This window comes from Microtus ochrogaster, unplaced genomic scaffold (genome assembly GCF_000317375.1).
Source record: "Microtus ochrogaster isolate Prairie Vole_2 unplaced genomic scaffold, MicOch1.0 UNK31, whole genome shotgun sequence".
NCBI classification, from domain to species: Eukaryota; Metazoa; Chordata; class Mammalia; order Rodentia; family Cricetidae; genus Microtus; species Microtus ochrogaster.
Window position 1 is genome coordinate 877,045 of NW_004949129.1, and position 14,414 is coordinate 891,458.

Below are 14,414 nucleotides of genomic sequence, written 5' to 3' on the forward strand. Positions count from 1 at the left end.
CACCCAGTTGTGTCTAGTCATTTATCTATAAACAGGACATGATGCCAGAAATAACATCCTCAAACCCCTCCTCCAAGTATCTTTTAAAGGATAGAAATGATATCGGTGCTCTCTAGATGATTCTAGCAACTAGCTACTGTAGCATCTTACTAGGAACTCCCATGACTCCCATGTAGCAAACAAGAAGAACTGTATCTTACTCTGGGCAGAAATGAGCCATTTCTTGGCTATGTTTATCCTTATCTACTCTTTTTATTTAAAGAGAAAGTTTTTATAACAAAAAGGCATTTTAAAAGCAAACGACCTCTTCAAATAAGAGGGAATGAAGAGAACAAAGTTCAGAAACAAAGGAAAGTGTGTCACACACACACACTTACACACTCATTTTAGGAAGAATTCATAGGCTGAGTCAATCAGCATCTACAACGCAGAGCCCTAGGTTAGCATCATCACAGGCAAGCCTAGAATGTGTGCGTTGTTTCAACACTGTAATCAAGAGTCTTTTATAGGAAATGAATCCTTCGCCTATTTGGCTGGCTAGAAATACCTGGTCAATGTGTTCATGCAGGATTCACAGCTTCGTGGGAACTACCCACGCACCCAGCCAAATGGGAGCAACCCTGTTTGGCAACATTGGAAAGGCTTGTTTTAATTGGAAAGATCCTTTCAGGCTGAGCATCATGCATGGAGGGTTTTGCTTAGGCAATGCCTTGAAGCTATAGGTTACCATTTCCAGGCATATAAGGATAACATAGAAAAGGCCAGTTCTCTAAATATCTCAATAAGATGTCACAGAAACAAAGTTTCAGAACAAGTTTTCCTTATTGTCCCTTCTCAGAGTCCGTTCCTTTTCCTTTTCCCTCTCCATCTTTTCCACTCCCTAACCTTCTCCTGCTTCTCTGACTGACACCATGAAGCAACCAAGGCAGATATACCGGTATTGCCTGAAGAAACTCTCTAAGGTTGCAAGTTCTGATATTTCTAGGGTGAAAGCAGGTCAGGGGTTCCTCTCCCTGTGTCCTTCTCAGAAGAAAAAAAAAAGTCAAGAGGACCTTCCTTCTAAATCAGAAGCAAAAGTCTGATATCATAGCTCTGTATGGCAGCCTAGTGGGACCAGCAGGTGCCTTGGGAGTCACCCTGGAGAATGTTATTCTACATTTGGTATCTATAGCCTTTGGAGAAGCCACTTAACATACTGACCCAGAAAATTTGGGAAGAGACTGAGTTTCTCAGAAAGTGTGTCCTTGGTCATAGAGAACTATCTACCCCAACAGTAGGTAAGCGTACAAGACTCCTAGCTGCACATCAGTGAGGACTGTCAATTGCCCTATGTTTCCACTGACCCACTAAAAACAACATGACTATGCCCTCCCTCTTTACTGTCACCACCCAAGAAAAACCTGCCCCACATTGCAGAGTGACCTTGGTTGAAGAGGGAAATCTCACGGTGGAAGGCAAATAGAACTATAGCCTATCCTAGAGGAATCTGTAACCTGAAGAAGCGAAGGAGGCTAAGACGAAGATCTAGAACAGGTGCTCTAGAAAAATCCAGAAGTGAGGCATTAGCAAAAGCTAGTAGAGAACTTGGGCATGTCTGGTCAAAAAACCAAAACAGCACACTGATTAAGAGCAAATACTAGCCAATCATGGTGGCACAAGCCTTTGATCCCAGCGCTCAAGAGGCAGATCTCTAAATTCAAGACCAAACGACAAGGAAACAGAGACCAAATACTTGAATCTAGAAAAGCTGGCTCTGATTACCCAGCCATGAGATCCCACAGGAGCTATTTAACTTCTCTCAAGCCACTTCCCCGTCTGTATGATGGGGTTAGTAATGGCATGTACTTCATAGTGTTGAGATGATGACATTAATTAGTGCATGCAAACCACTTAGAGCATCTTAGGCACCCCATAACTTTGTTGGTAAGCTGTCCTTATGATGTTTTGAGGAAGTTACATTCAATTGGTAAAACAATCACACTAATACTAACAAGTTATCTCACTTAAGCAAATGAACAATAGAACAGCTGTCCAAAGTCATCCCAACCACCACCTTTTAATAGAAAGTGGAACCATGGAGTGGCCCATAGTAAAATGGAGCATAGGTCCAACTCTTCCAGAATGCATGGAATTCAAGTAGAAAGGCCTATGTCTATAATAACTAGCCCTCATATTTCCTGTCAATCAACAGTAAGAAGATGTCCCTTGGTCAGAGAAAAGAGGGAGAGAAGCATGTAGTCAACCCTGTACTTACAAGATCAGAGTTGTAGAAGTGGGAAACAGAAGGGCAGTTCATATGAGTCTGTCATATGAACTCTTCCCCTAGCACAGTACCTAGTGTCCTTGTTCTTCATGGTCTCAGTGTTCCCCAAAACCAGGTTATATGGTTAGAGGGGAATCAGTAGGAAAAATCTGCAAAAACTTCAGAGTTGACAATGAACAACTAACCTATAACTAAAATCATTACCTGTGTGCAAAAGCCACAGTGCCTCTTAAAGCCAAAAATAGAATGGGTCAATTATAACTTGACATTGTTCTAAGTACTTTGCATGTATTTTTCTCACTAAATTCTCACGATTGCCCTGCAATGCTATCAGTATTTGCACTACTAACAGCTGAATCAGGACTTAGAGAAGTCAACTTCTCAATGTCTTGTAACTAGGGCATTGTAAAACCAAGATTTAAACAAATTCACATCTTCTATACTCCATATGTCCAGTTGTGGGAATAGATGAAGTCCTGGGTGAATGTGTATTGTTGACAGGAGCACAGCCATGTCAAGGACCCCAATGTCTCAGACCCATGGGAATGACATGGGTCCAGAAAAGAATGTTCACAGTTTGTGCAAAAAGTATCAACTAGCTTCCTCCTCCTTGATGCTCCCCTACAAAGACCCCACCCCACCCTATGGAGATTAGCTGACCCTCCTCCTGTTCAGCTGTATATATCAAATGTGCTCAGTGTGTACTTCCATCAGAGCGAGCAACCCACCTGATCCCAGCCTTCCATATGTGTGTCTTTCTTCATTCCCCCCTTGTCCTAGTCAGGTCAATCCCAAAGTGTGGAGGTCACAGCATCAAATGATTATTCAAGCTACTGTAATATTTGTCAATTAATCAAAGGCAGGAAGGTTCCAGAAATGTTTTCCATTAAAATCTAAGAAAGTGAGCCCTCCACACATGTCAGCATGTGGTTCATTCCAGGAAGGAATAAGGCAGAACAAAGAACAGTGAAACTTAAGAGTTGGGGCAGCACTTTAGACCTCGTGCCTTAAGATCTGGGATCTCTCTTATGGCTCCATCTTTACCAATTAATTAATGAATCTATTCTCAGTTGTGATAAAAAAAAAAGGTACTCTGAACTTCAGCTGAGAACTATTAGGTGCAGATACTCTGCCTCCAGGTGGTATTGATCTGGCATTCTGGCTCACATAACATTCAAAAGGCATTATTGTGAGTTGGCTTCTGGGGATGCCTTTGGTTCTTGGACACTAATACAGGTAGTATGCTGAACTCACCAGCCTGAGAGCAGATACAGGCTTCTGTAAGCCAAACAAAGGGCTATGCCCTGCAGACCGGAAGCCTGCACTAGACAGCATCCATCCCACCTCGTTCCCAATGTAGAAGTAGGGTTGTTGGACTTAGGCAGTTTATTGCTTAAATACTGGCTCTCTCCTCTCCTAGCTACAAAGCTGAGAGCTCTTCATTGGAAAAACAAGAAGAAAAGAGAAGAGTCATCTCCAAGCTCCTTCATGACAAGTGCAGGGTTAAAAGAGTAGCTTCCAGACATCCATGTTTCCAACACACAACTTGTGGTTTCACCAGCGATGTGGCTTCAGATCTGTAGAGGACTTGCCGGTTCAGTCTTATATCACAATTAACAGGACACGGAGTAGTAGGATGGAAGGCCCAGGATCTCTTTAAGAAAGATACAAATTGGATGACAGAGACAGGTGACAGCAATGAGGAAAAGCAAAATTGCATGCCCTATGGCCACTGAGTAAGGAAAGCCGAGAAGTCATCTGGGGCTCACCCAGTCAGGACAGCAGCTCTAGGTCACAGACACGATGGCCATTGTTCCAATTACAGCACCATCTCTTCATATTAATGTTAAGCCTATGTAGTAAACAGCAATTAGTGATGAAGAAACGCAGGGCCCAGATGGCCCTGTCTGAGAGGAAGGTCCATAAAGGATTTTGAGAACTATGAACCAAGGATGAGACTGGGAGGGAATGGGCTTTAGTTATAACGAAAAGATAACATATTCACTCAAGTCTTAATTGTGGTGCCTGAGCTGTCCAGGATATTCAGAAACAGCCACGACTCTGTGTGATTCCAACCTTTCCTATAAGGATGAATTAAATGTAAATGGAAATTCCACATCTGTGTGATGTCTTATAGAAGTGCATGTTCGAATTTTTTAAATGCCTATAATTTGGGTAACTCGGGATTTGGAAAGTAAAGCCGCTATGAGCATCTATGCTATTACATCAATAAAGATTCATACTAGACACGTGTATTGAAATTTTCATTTTAATAAAACAGAAAATTCTAAACACTTTAGTTGACTTCTCGAAAAAAATAATCACTGGAGTTCGTTTTATATGCATGTAGACACATGTGCGCACACACACACACACATGCGCACAAGTTACCACGGACTTAGTGATTCAAACCCACACTGACTTTTTATCTTACAGCTGTCTGTTTTGAGCCCAGCATGGGCCTCCAGGCTCTAAGACCAAGAAATCAGCAGAGCTAGGTTCCATCTTGAAGGACCCCAATGAGAACTGGGTCCCTTACCTTCTCCACCTCCTAGGTGCTGGGAGCTGTCCTTAGCTTGTGATCTCCTTCTGCTGTCAAGGTGGGAGAGCGCATCACTCTGAACACCACCTTCCTCTCTTCTCTTTCTCCAACATGGAGTGGCGATTCTTTCTCCCTTCGGCATTAGAGGTGACACGGGACCTTCCTAGATGACTGAAGACGATCTCCTGACTCTGAGGCCGGTTGATTAAGAACTTGAATTCTAGCTACAACTCCGATTACCCTTTGCCACGTAACACAGCCTGTTGGCAGGATCTGGGTGCTAGGATGTGGACATCTGGGAGTGGGTCATAGTCTGCCTACTGCACTTACACTTGCTAATCATAACCCAAATGAGGGGAAGGGGAGGAGGAAGAGAGTAGATGAAAGGAGGGGAGAAGCACAGAGAGGGGAGGGTTAGGAAGGGAAGGGATGGGAAAAGGAGGGAAGGGAACAGAATGGAACGGAATGGAAAGGAAGGGAAGGGGAACAGAGACCCCATTGTTATCTCTCAAAACCAACACCTAAACTGGATACTATATATACAGTGACGGAGATATGTGTGTTTAAGTCCTCTGGCCAATCAAGTTTCCTTGCAGTCCTTCAAGCCTCAGGGAACACAGCCAATACAAGGATAAAACACGTTTAAGGACATATCGTAACTAATAGTTTGCAGGCGTAAACATATTCCATAACCTTCAGAGGGCACCTTGTTATGGCAACAACAATAACAATTAACATTTATGGAGCCTTTATGGTGTGTCAAAAGGTTAAGTGCTCTCTGTGTGCTTTTTCCAACAACTACTCATTTTACAGACAAAGAGCAGGAGGTAGTAGAGGCTCATAACTCCTGGGAGTCGTTGGGACAGTGGCGGAGCTAAGATTCAACCCTAGGACTCTGTGAGTCCAGGCTGTGCACTTCCAAACACTGTGCAAAAACGGTCTCTTCCTTTTAGGTCACAATATATATTTCAAAATAATTGATTCTCTAATAGACTGTAATCTTGGGGCAAAAGCAAAGGTCTGAATTGCTGATCTGAGTCTCTCTTGTGATCACTTTTGGCTTTTATCCCCCACCTCTCATAATTCTGGGGGAGAAAGGAAAGAAAAGGTCAAGACCACTTAGGGATGACAAAGACGGGAGACTATAGGGAAAGTAATGACCTAACAAAAGCATGTCGGAATGGCTGTCACTTGCTCGAAAGATGTATGGAAGACCCAAGTTCCCAAGGAAAGGCTGTAAGACAGGTTTATTATGCGCCACCCTATCCTAATCCTAGTTGTTGTAATACAAGATAACACACAGAATGTTCTGGCAAGCTGAATTTTATTTTAATGTCTTCTTTGTCATAGTAGGAACGTGGTTGAGGTTAAGGATTCCAGTCTACCATCTCTGCCGATTTCACTAAATCATTCTGCTGCCAAAGGTCACAGGTCAGTCACCAAGTGCCCTTCTTACTGTCCCCACACGCTTCTTCCTGCTCTCGGTCCCTTTCCACATGGTACAGGAGCTAGCCATGTGACCACCGCTCAGCACTGCTTCCTGGGAGCTTTCTATGATTTCCCATGACTCTGACCCTGAAGAACAAAACACACCACAGAGCCGGAAGAGCCTGGGATCACCCCTCACAGGTGTCTGTTGTTCTTTAGTTACTTCCTATGATACAGGAGCCGCAGTAGGCAGTATGCCAAAACAGCATCTTGAGGCACCCCTGGTTTCGTCCAGCTCTGCTTTCTTCTCTGTTCTCTCTGCTCCAGTAACTCAGCACAGGTGTCTGGGTGACATTTGTGGAAGGAAGGAAGGAAGGAAGGAAGGAAGGAAGGAAGGAAGGAAGGAAGGAAGGAAGGGGAGAACAAAGTAATGAAGCCTCCCCTCCCCTTTTTTAGAAGCAAAGTTTTACAGAGTCAACCAGATAAATGTCTGCATTTCAGGTCCCAAAGTATCAAGTAGAGATGGATTCTGGTACAAAGAGTAAAACAGGGACTCTCCCCAAATCTCACTGGCCCTGATATAACAATAACCTCTGGGCTAAAGGTAAAACCTACAAGAACAAGAGTTTAGGCAGATTTCATGAGGTAATGCCTCAGCCAACCAACACCGGGGATACTCAGGATGTCACATGAGGGTGTAGCAACAGAAAAGGAAAGTAATACCCAAGGAGCGTCGACGCTAACGTGCTGGCTAGCTCAGGGATTATTCCTGACAGCAGCCTTTGTAGACGAGATTTGTGGGATTAGCTACCATGCCTGCTGGCTTAAGGAGAAAAGAGAGGATTGAAACCACTCTGGTCTTGCGAGGGCACACCCCACCCACCGGTGGGCATCTGCCGGTCTTACTTCACCTGCAATGAACACCTCAGCAGGCCTGGCGCCATGTCAAAGTGGTGCAAAGGGACTCTGCGTTTCTAAAGCCAGGCTTATGGCATGGCGTCTGGCCACTCCTCTCCAAAAACTTACACGGCTGCAACTTCTGCTGTCTTCTCTGAAAGGTTCGGTGTCAGCAGGATGGTATAGACCTTCTTTTATGGGGTGAAAAGGACAAAGGATGCTCAGTAACATCTGATAGGTCAGACCACTCCTCCTTGGTGTAGACCCAGGTATAGAGTGACAGAGATATTGCCCAGAAGACGGTGACAAAGTCAACATAAGGTGAAAAGACCTTGGCAGCCAGGAAGAGGGCAGCTTTCTGTGTAAGTGATGACACTAAATTTCTATGTCTCCATGAAAACTGGCAAATTCTAAACTAGATGCATAAAGGGGTAAGGCGGCACTGAGCGCCCACGACCAGACCCTTATATGACAGGTCAGATAGTTGGGGAAATGAAGACTCCAATTTTGACTTAAACGCAGGAGCCCTTGCCCGTCTACGAACCTGTCTCACCAGTGGTCTTTCCTCTCCTTTCATTACCATTCATTTGGCTAACATAAGTTGGAGAACATAAAACATGAACATGTGTTCCAGCAGTATATGCCTATAAATCGTGAGATTCCTAAAAATGCTTAGTATTCAGTTGGTAACTAAAGGACAACGTCAGGGAGAGAACCCTAAAAGCTTTGCATGGATGGATTCTAACTTCTCCGTGGCATCTTTTCCTTTGGAGAGTCAAAGTCACAGTGGGCCATGCTGTGATCCCAGCCCCTGGGAGGCTGTGGAAGGAGGACCTCTGCATTCAAGGACAGCCTGGGTTATACAGTTAGATCCTGGTTAATAAATAAAGACAAAAGGCAGATGTCAGTGAACACTCCAGCTCCTCCAAGGTAAAGTGGGGGAGGAGAATAAGAACAAGGGAAGAAAAAATTACATACAGTTTCACATGTATCATATGCAAGTGACATGGGCCTTTTGCTCCCCTGTGAACAACAGGAAATACACAACACTCTCAGTGAGGAATGCTCGCCAGAAAAGCCAAATCTAAATCTACTAAGACTCCGCAACCTATTTGCCAGCTTACAGAATCACAAGGGTCCGATGATTGGGCTTTTTTAAACTAATCCAAAATTTGGAGAGATTCGGCCAAATTTGAGTTTCCAGCTATTCTTTCCGGACACTAAAGAGAGCTTCCCACTCCTTCCCCAGTGGATCTCAGTCTCAGACTAACTGTCAGCAGGTCATAGGGCAGCGTGTTCCCTTGTAACCGCGCCTGCCCACAGTCGGCCTCCTTTTCTGCTCGTTTTGTCGTACAAAGACTTCTCTACACTCTCTAGTACTGCTTGAGCTCCTTCTCAGCGCCAGCCTCAGCAATCCTTCCTGCCACAGGCTGGAGATACTGGGGAATTAAAGATGAGTCAGACAGTGCCTTGCTAAGTGGTGGGATAACTAGGCAGCGGTTTGCCGGGTGCCATGTGCAGCAGACATGTTTTCATGTGTCCAGATTGCCTGGAACACAATGCTTCTGGTCTGGATGTTGTGCATACCATCCCAGTGCATTAAGGTTTACGTTCTCTTCATGGATTCTGGTGTCTTTACCTCTCCCAGATCCTTATCGTTCCTCGTAAGAGCCCAGATGCTATTTGTTGGTGGTTACTTGTAAGGCCCTGCCCACTCCGTAATCTATGAGTATCAATATCCTATAAGTAAGTTTCGAGTTATTTCTGGCTTTTGAAGATAAAATTGACGGGCTAGGGGGATGGTTCACTGGGTGAAGCCCTTTCCACACAAGCACGAGGACCTAAGTTCAATCCCCAGCACCCACGTAAATGGCAAGAGGGTGTGACAAATCTGACTGTGATCCCAGCACTCCTCAAAAGGCAAAGACAGGAGTTCTCTGGGGCAAGCTGGCTAGGTAGAGAAGCCACATCAGAGATCTGGGGATTAATTGAAAATTCTGCCTCAATATATAAGAGGGAAAGTGGTCATAAAAGTCATCTAATGTCAACCTCTGGTCTTCATATGCACACACATGCAAACATGCATATGTACATGCATACATACATAAAAATCAAAGTAAGGCTAGTTCCCAGCACTGACAGTTCTTACCGCTTTATAAAACTTCCTTCTGTGCTCTTAAAACCCTTTTGCTCATGCACTGTTGGGGATTTTTTTTCTTTTGTTTTGTCTGTTCTCGTCCACTCACCACTATGCACCGAAACAATTCGGAAGCAACTCTGAGCCAATGCTGTCCTCCCAAGTCTGACATAGCATCCTGAATGCTTCACTGCTCCTATTGTCTCCCTCTACTAGACAAACAAAAGTCGATGGGGATCAGTTTCACTTGGCCCTAGTTTAAGAATCGCAATGTCTAGTCTGTTATCACCATCACCACGGTTACTATGCTTACCTGTACCTTTTTTTTTTTCAAATGTAGCCCTTTCAATCATAGGATAATGGCATAGGAATTTTGTCTGGAGTTCTATTGCCATTTGTCCTGAAATATCACACACAGTAAAAAAAAATATGTTTGATGATTATTGTGGCCATTCTGCCACTATAAGGAGAAGAGTGTCCTGAAATGCTTCGTTGATGGAATGATTGTCTCTAAGAGGCACAGACAAGCTGTGCTCCTGGTCAGCTCCCTACTGGCTTCTGAGATGCCCACATGCAACCTCTCCATTCCCTCACCACCCAACAAAATACTCTGTGCCTTTACATGACGGTGTCTTAGTCCATCAGAAAGACAAAACAAAGTCACGCCGAGGTGGTAAAGTCACGAACAACTAGAACTACACAGAAGACCTTGAAGTCATAGTGCAGGTGCAGGTTTGTCCCCTGAACAAAATGACAAAAATACTGGACATCTTCTGGAAAGGCAGGAAGAAGTTCATTCTGGATTATTATATGTCATTTTCCCAAAATTATTCTAGTCATCCATGTCTTCCAAATGACGCAGCTAGAGGGTGTCTGGAAGGGGTTGGTCAGGATTTACCAAGGGTTGCCTCTGTGTAGTGAAATTAGAGTGTTTCTAATCTTCTGTCTTGTACTTTCATATACTAACTGAATTTTTGTAATGGGCACACAGCATTTTTACACACCCAACATTAAAGCCATCGTTTCTTTTCAAACCCAATAGGTTCTCTGTGGAAGTTATAAGGGAATTTGCTGCATGGTAAATGACAAAAGACTGCCTGCCTCTCCTCAGGCCTTCCATATTACACCATCATGTTTCCCCACCCTGTTCTGGCTACGCAATACAAAAAAAAATTTTTTTGTTCAAGGTTAATTCTTATAAATCAAAACCCACACATACTGATGTAAAATGAGACAGGAGCCAGATATATGGGTTAGTAAGTCATGACTTCTCAGACACGCCTGGAACTATTGAGGATGGGATCAATTCCACGCAGATTCTTGTGAAAGAATTTCGGGGTGCAGCCTGGACCTTGTACTCACTGGAGGCAGGGTTGTTCTCTTTTTTTTTCTCCTTCCTGAGGCTGGCTCCACCTCAACAGAACCCATACGTAACCACAAACCTGAGTCAAAGCCAGTGATCAAGAACTTTCTGTGTCCACCAGAGCACACAATCTCTGGAGTTCACGACCGAGTACGTCGCAAAACCGACATGTGGAAAGAAAGATCTCCTTTGGCTCATGGTATCAGACAGTCCAGTCCATCAAGGTGAGAAAGGTGTAATAGGGTTCATCGTGTTGGGAGCTTATGGCACAGACTCCGTGGTAGATCAAGAAGTGGAGAAGGCGCGGCCAAACTGGGGGCGAGGTTACCTCTCAAATGCTTTCTCACAGCAATGGCCTTTCACCAGCTTTTCCCCTCCTCCTGACGGTCTCCCAGCCATCCAGAGCAGCACCCCCAGTTGGGAATAGTCAGACCTTGAGCCTTCCAGGGACCTTTCAAGTTCAAACAAAACCACTTCCTCTATTTTAATTGTTTCTCTGTATCTCTCTTAGTCTTTTTTCTATTGGTATAACAGAATCGCTGAGAGGGTCATTTCTTACAATTCTCAAGGCCGTGAAGTTCAAGGCTGGGAGTCCACATTTGGTGAGGGTCTCTTTGCCTGCAGAGTCCTGATGCAGAATAGGTTATCATGTGATGAGGGGAGCCAGAGACAGAGACAGCAGAGGCAGACTGCATTTTACAACAAATTCACTCTTAAGAGAACCTGCTAACCAACCAACCCATTAATATGTAGAGATTAATCCATCCATGAAGGCAGAGTGGTCACTATCTAACCATCTCTGAGATGGCTTGCCTGGTCCTGCCTCCCCCTACTTCACAGTACAGATCAAATTCCAGTGTGTGTTTTGAAGGGGACGTTGGAAACAAAAGCATTGCCTTGGTTCTTTCTTCTCATTGGAGACCTACGTGGTCCCAAGATCTCCTTCTAGAAACCATCGAGCTTTCTTTAGTCACAATTGCAGCTTTCCAGTATTTCTATGGTCAAATAAGGAAAATGCGTTGAACATTCTTGGCTCGGTTTTTGATGCAGGGCAGAAGGAGCAGAGCTGATGTGTTTCAATGGTTTTATTTATAATTGAAACTCAGGTACTCAGGTTCTGTGGCTTAACACCAAAGGGATGGGAGATAACGGTATGGGAGGGCCTGAGATGAGCTAAAATTCTTACTCTAGAAAACCTCAGGACTGAACTTATGAAAAGGCACCATTTACGAAACCCTTCAGTGTTTCAGTGCTCCAACCAGGCTGTGGTACTTAGAAGGTGGAGGACCTAACCCTGCTTTCCAGAAGACTGCAGTCTCGGAGACATGTAGCCAGTGTGTTAGGCAGTGAAGTCAGCAGTGAGAGGGCTGGGACTGGCGTGGCTGGCGCAGTGTTTGTCTACTGTCTAAGAAGCTCTGAGAGTGATTCCCAGTACCATCCATATAAAAAGAGTAGCAGGGCCCATGACTATAACAGCAGCACTCAAGAGGTGGAAACGGGAGACTCGGAAGTACAAGTTCAAGATTCTCCTCAGCTACATAGAAAATTTAAGGTCAGCTTTAGCTACATGAGACCCTGCTTCAAGTTCGGAAAGAGTTAAGAATGAACTTCACTAAACACAGGAAACAGCTGGATCCTGTGGGTGCTTCCAACATCCGCAGAAGAGAAGAGATACCGAGTGGCCCATTCTCCTGGAAGACCTTGGATCTAGAGGAGGTCATTCCCTCCCAGCAGAGCATCAAATTCATTCCAGAGAATTCAGAAAATGATGAAGGAAGGAAATAACCCCTGAACCCACCTTTCCGAGGAAAAGCCAAAGCCATGCACTCAATTACACTGTACCTGCATATAACTCTGAGTCACTCACCTTTACAAACACCTGATCCTTTGTCTACAAAGTATGTTATACCTGGGCATTGAGGTCAGTAGTAAAGCATTTGTCTGGTCCTGGGTTCCATACTCAGTACCCACACCCCCTACACACACACACACACACACACACACACACACACACAATGATAACAAATTATAACCTTTCCCTGGAAACAATCAATTGCTGTTATAAATGTTAAGTTGGGAGCATAGCCCCCAGCCCCCAGGCCTGGGAGTTGTATTGGTCTGGACTCCAAATCCCAGCATGCCAGGGTATTTAAGTGAACTCCCAAAAGATGAACACGTGGTCTCTTTTCCTTCCTCCTGGTGGTCGCCTTCAAGGCCTCTCGGCTCCTCCTTGGGGCCACCCGATAACGCAGGAATCCCATTAAACCTGGATATTTTTTAATTTGGTTTGTTTTTTGTCTAAATGACAGTGTCCTTTGCTTTACAGAAGCTTCTCAGTTTTAGGAGGTCCCATTTATTCAATGTTGCCCTTATTGTCTGTGCTACAGGGGTTATATGTAGAAAGTGGTCTCCTGTGCCCATATGTTGTAGACTATTTCCCACTTTCTCTTCTTTCAGGTTCAGTGTCTTCAGATTGATGTTGAGATCTTTAATCCATTTGGACTTGAGTTTTGTGCATGGTGATAGATATGGGTCTATTTTCATTCTTCTACAGGTTGACATCCAGTTATGCCAGCACCATTTGTTGAAGATGCTTTCTTTCTTCCATTGTATACTTTTAGCTCCTTTGTCAAAAATCAGATGTTCATAGCTTTGTGGGTTAATATCCAGGTCTTCTATTCTATTCCATTGGTCAAATTCTCTGTTTTTATGCCAGTACCATGCTGTTTTGATTTGGATTGATTGGGATTTTGCGTCTGTAGAGAGCTCGTGTTAGGAAAAATTCCTAACAATAGGATTAACAAGGTCTGTGAGGCTGAGCAGGCCCACTACCATTATGGGAAAAGACCTGTACAGGACCTCTTCATGCCTGACAACAGCCCTCTGTGGCAGGGAGAATCCTGCTGTAGCTTCACTAACGCCAAGTTCATCCTCCCCAGGTCCCCTTTGGGCTCATTTCCCCTTATCTGTGCAATTAGTAGCATTGCATAGTAACGCCAAAGTCTCTTCTTCATTTATTGTTTTATGTGTATGTGTGGCATATGGTGCATGATTGTCTGTGTGGTGGGAGATTGAACACACCAAAATACAGTGAAGGACACTGGGTGTCTTACTCTGTCACTCCACCTTATTCCACTGAGACAGTCTCTGCTGAACCTAAAGATGGACTGTTGGCCACCAAGCCCCAGAAATCTTTTTGTCTCTCTTCCCACTCCAACAATGGCGAGGTTACAACAGCAATATCCCACCTGGCTTTTCACGTAGGTTCTGGGGATTTGAACTCTTGTCCTCATGCTGGCACAGAAAGGGCCCTTAACCCACTGAACCATCTCCATAGACCCTGACATTTTGTTTCTCAGTCTTCTTTAAATCAGGTCACCAATAAGGGCAGCACACAGCCTGTGCCCCAAACTATATCCTTTTCATTCCCAACCTTTACCTTGGCAGAAAGATTCATCCATCTCATCAAACAATCATGGCAGGCTTCCTGTTTCCACAGTTTGTGCTGTAGGTCACATACAAGCCAATGGTCTGCAGACTTAAGGAAAGAGAGAGAGAGAGAGAGAGAGAGAGAGAGAGAGAGAGAGAGAGAGAGAGAGAACTGCTGAGCAATTAGCATAGCAAAGCTGTATTTCTCCTTGGAGCCCAGGGACATTCTAGGGACAGGCTGGGTTGTTTGGTTTTGTTTGAGGTGTGCTGGGATGAAAGGCATCCTGGAAGCGGAAGGCCAGTCATTCATTAATTAATTACGACTGTAATTGAGGGTTTGTTCTGAAGAGCGATT